General features: G+C 34.0%; 1 protein-coding gene across 1 annotated transcript in view; it reads left to right on the forward strand.

Annotated features, from left to right (window-relative positions):
• Positions 1 to 5000, forward strand: part of LOC106873667 (uncharacterized) — a 673033-nt gene that overhangs the window by 1312 nt on the left and 666721 nt on the right. The window lies entirely within an intron of this gene.

The following is a 5000-nucleotide window of genomic DNA, read 5'->3' on the forward strand; positions in this document are numbered from 1 at the left end:
TATTGTTAATATTATTCGGATTATTATTATTATAAAGGTATTACATATTAATGTTAGAACTTATTCTGTGAGTGCATGCGTGTGTTTGTGTTTGTGTTGTGTTGTGTTATAGTAAATTTGTTATACAGCTTCAAATTGCTTATCTATTTATCAATATACATACCTACAGCCAGATGTGTGTGTGGGTGTGTTTGTTTATGCGTCTGTAGATTGTGCGCATGTGAGTGTATATATGAAGCTATACGTGCATGTATGCGTGTATGTGCCTGTGTATATTAGTTTTAAGCTTACGAAGTTTGGTATAGATATTAAGACAACCAGTCTTGCACACTTTGGCACAACACACATATATAGACACAAACATACACGCATTCACAAGCGCTCATACACACACAGATGTACACATGCTTGTGTTGGTATACACATGTATAAATATATGAATATATAGACGTGCACACACATAGATTTGTACATGTATTGTGCGTATATCCACGAGTATGTTTGTATATGCATCTGTGCGTGTAAACACACACACACACACAGATTGTTATTCAGACATCCATCTATGGAAACATACATACCTCAAACATAATTGTGCATACGTCTATGCATTCCTTTTCATGTATGCACAACTAAAGAGTGCCATCGGAGTAAGACGATTGTACAACACGATTTTACCTGAAAATACGTAACATGCATCTATGTCAAACATAAATATATACATTCATGCAAGTATGTGTACCTACGTATGTACATGTGTGCGTGTATATATGTGTGCGTGTATATATCGGGAGCGAAATGCACGTCTGATTTATTGCGTGTGTGTTTAATGTTTATGTGCCAACAGAGAACATGTAATACGCTGTTTCAAAGTATACAAAATAATTTTCACAAAAATTCTTCCTCCAAAATGCATACAAACACGTATGCATGCAATTCACGCATTCATATGCATGCATGTGTACCGGAATAAATGCACATATATAAGTTTTATCAAATGATCATGCAATACGGAAACGTACAGAAATTACAACACACACAGCACAAAGATACACAAAAACTCGCAGCCCTCTCTCTCTCTCTCACACACACACACACACACACACAACGAATTACACACACAAACACAAAACGGCAACGCGAGATGTTGTAAAACATATTCAGTAAGACTACATATCTTATATCCACATATACGGAAATAACCGCATGTGTGTGTGTGTGTATATATATATATATATATATATATATATATATATATTGTAATACATCTAAACATGGATTCGCGTTCTGTCGCTCTCGCTGTCACACACACAAGGAATTATTCCTCACTAGAATCCTTTCTGTATACTTCTCCACAAATGTTTCTCTCTATCACACTTATACCCCCTTACATAAACTTCACACGCACTAAATTAGTTACTGTGTATATATATATATATATATATTATATATATAAACATCGCTTGTAAATTTGTTACAGAAATAGTGAAGATAATTCTCACTCTGGTGTGTTTGTATATGTCGGTATGTACATATATATATAGTCAATGATTCATGCTGTAATAGAAATAACAATACTGAACATTATTTGTGTTATCTTTTTATAGCTGACAACAATAAATTTAGATATACGTATCCATGTGTGTGTATGTAAATACGTGTTGTGAGAAAAATATATACGTACACGCAAAATGATAGTTGGTTCATAGAGCTATATAACTTCGTCTATCTAGCTATCTCAGTGTGTATGTATACGTGTGTGCATATGTGTATATATATATATGTATATATGTGTATATATATATGTATATATGTGTATATATATATATAAATATATATACATAAATATATATATACATACATGTGTGTCTGTGTACGCATGCATGTATAGATAGAAAGGGTATAAGATCGAGCTGTCAATAAATTTATAAATTACTTCCATCTTGCGATTCTTGTATACACACACACACACACACAAACCTCATCATCATGAACATTATCGAAGAAATCACCCTACAATGTAAACAATCCAGGTGTGTAGAGAATTTGATAAAAGCCATAGAGTCAGTAACGATTTCGTTTTGTTATAAGCTGAAATATTCATATATTAACAGCGAAGTAATAAGTTTTAAGTCTTACCGACTTTGGAAAAATCAATTATCTATTTCTCAATCAATCATTATTTAAATACTTACAATATTTTGCTTATTTTCTTATAATGTTTCAATAAGTATTGATAAAATATATTTATTGATACAAAGATGTACAATGCGTATGGCCATTCATCTATGCATGTTTGCGTGCATGTATGCAGGTAGTGTTCCAGGTGCAAATACGAGCTTCTGCGAAATATAAGCAGGTAGATATTAGGAAAAACCTAAGTTATGTATGTGTATATATATATATATATATATATATATATATATATATATATATATATATATAATGTGTGTGTGTCCATTGTACATGTATGTATGTATGTATGTTAAGATGCTTGTGTAAACACACACACACATACAACACCTGTCGTGTGATTAAAACTTTATGCTTTTGTGTGTATTTATGTATATCACATCTCTTTCCCACTCGATATATATATATATATATATATATATATATATAGTATTTTATAGTATTTTATAAGCTTAAAACTTATAAGCGATCACCGCCCAACGACTAGAGGAAATAGTCTAAATAATGGGCCTCGACAGAAAAAAGTAGGTTTCCCCGTACGCGTGGGACTCGAACCCACACCTCTTTGTTTTCGCGCACCAGCTTACGTTTATGCATGTATGTGTGTACGAACTTCTGTGCGTATATATATATATATATATATATATATATATATACACATACATGACATCATCCAAATAACATAATTATACTTTTATACAAATGTATGCGTGCGTGTGCGCTTATATATATATATATATATGTATATATATACATCATCTATGAATTTGCACAACATATATTTCAAGTCTTTCTGTGCCTATGCGAATGGATGTATTCACACACACACACACACACACACACACACACACACACACACACACATCTCGTTATGCATATTTTGCCGTTTGTGCCTGCACATGAGTATATCTGAATAGATTTGCCTGGTTGCGTGCGCGTGTATGCAATTCTGCGAGTGTACAAACGTGTACATATAGATTTCAGTGCATGCGTGTGCACGTATTGATTATGTGTACGTGTGTGTATCCTGGCATATGTATATCACTTTTGTATGCATCTGTGTGCGCATGCATTTATATACTACAAAGTGTTAGATATAAGTCTCATACACACATGTATAAACGAGTTTGTGTGTGTGTGTGTGTGTGTATATATATATATATATATATATGTATATATATATATATATATATATATATATATATATATAAACAAGTGTGTGTCTGTTCAGACGTGATGTTGGTTATTTGTTTGTGTACCTGCGTGTGTAGGTATTTTTGTATGACTATATATGAATGCTTCTATGTATATATACGCAGGTATGTTCTCGTATATGTGCTGTTCATGGAAGTACATACATGTACACAAATAAATGCGTGTGTGTCATGTTTGCAGACACGCGAGCGCGCGATTTATTACCTGTCTTTTCAAACGATATAGCTTGAAACGACATTGTATGTATGTATGTATGTATGTATGTATGTATGTATAGTATGCTTTTTTGCATGTATATAATTGTGTACGTATAATACGCATGCGTGTATACATGTATGAGAGTAATTGTGTGTGTGTGTGTGTGTGTGTATATATATCTTGTATGTACGTATGTTAGGTGAGGAATTTGATAATCGTAGATCACCTACTGGTAACCATGTAAACCAGTATAACATGCCCGTGGTGGAGCCGTCGGGGAATAAACCGGCAACCCTACGAAGCTCGCTTAAGAAGGACAGTTGTCTTTGGATAGCCTACAAGAAAATGAACAAAATCCAGTAAACACTGGATGGATTCTAATTTATCAACCACCATCCATTTTCGTGTGTATATTCAATATATTTATACGTATATGTGCCTTTGCATGTTTATATAGATTCACATGGGAGAAGGAAAAACTCATTCAAAATCTACTGGTCTTTTCTCAATTTTTTTGTTTGTTGGTTTGATTTAACGGTTTCAAACACTTCCAAGATTTGTCCTTGTGTCATACAAACATGTCTCTATACAAAATTTGATGCGCCGTTGCAGTTTGGACGTCTAATTCTGTTGCTTCAAGCGGGCTTCTTTTTGTTCCTTCAAGTCAAAACTCACTCTTTTAAGAATCAAGGAGAGTAGACCATTTGTTTGCGGCGTTTGATATATTACAGACAGTGCAATACCGCTATATCACTAGTTTCTTTGTACATAAGGACTTAGAAGTTGTAGTAGGATCAATCACAATCGTTATTTTCTGGTCCCTCGTGCAGCTGCGTTCATCATAGAAGCTCTTTCCAAAATCTTGTAGTACAGTCATGCACAGTCACATCGCGAAGGCACCACGCTTCTAAGTTTGAATTGGTCCAATTTTGGATTGCTAAATAATGGTCATACTAGATAACTAGTCTGTGGGTGCATTTTCATACACACATATAGTGTGTGTACTTACGAAGGTTAAAAAAAAGTAACGTGTGTGTGGGTGTAAAGTTGTATATATCTATGTATGTAGATACGAATGTTATGTATATATGAATGCATATATAGATGCTTGTATGAAGGCATCTAAAGATATGCAAATATCTGTGCATACACGTGTGTGTGTGTGTGCATGTGCGTATGTGTTTATCCGACTCTGTATCCAATTTCAGCTCTACAATTTAGGATATCGAGAAATAGGGAACGACAAGATGCATGCATGGTTGAAATATGTACAGTGGACCAATACGTTCGACAAAGTAATGTAGCTGTATGATCGGTGTCCAACAACTAAAACTCGTGTACTAGAGCTAGTACGATTGTGCGTTCATGCGTGTGTGTGTGTGTGTGTGTGTGTG

This window comes from Octopus bimaculoides, chromosome 13, assembly GCF_046866305.1.
Source record: "Octopus bimaculoides isolate indiv1 chromosome 13, ASM4686630v1, whole genome shotgun sequence".
NCBI classification, from domain to species: Eukaryota; Metazoa; Mollusca; class Cephalopoda; order Octopoda; family Octopodidae; genus Octopus; species Octopus bimaculoides.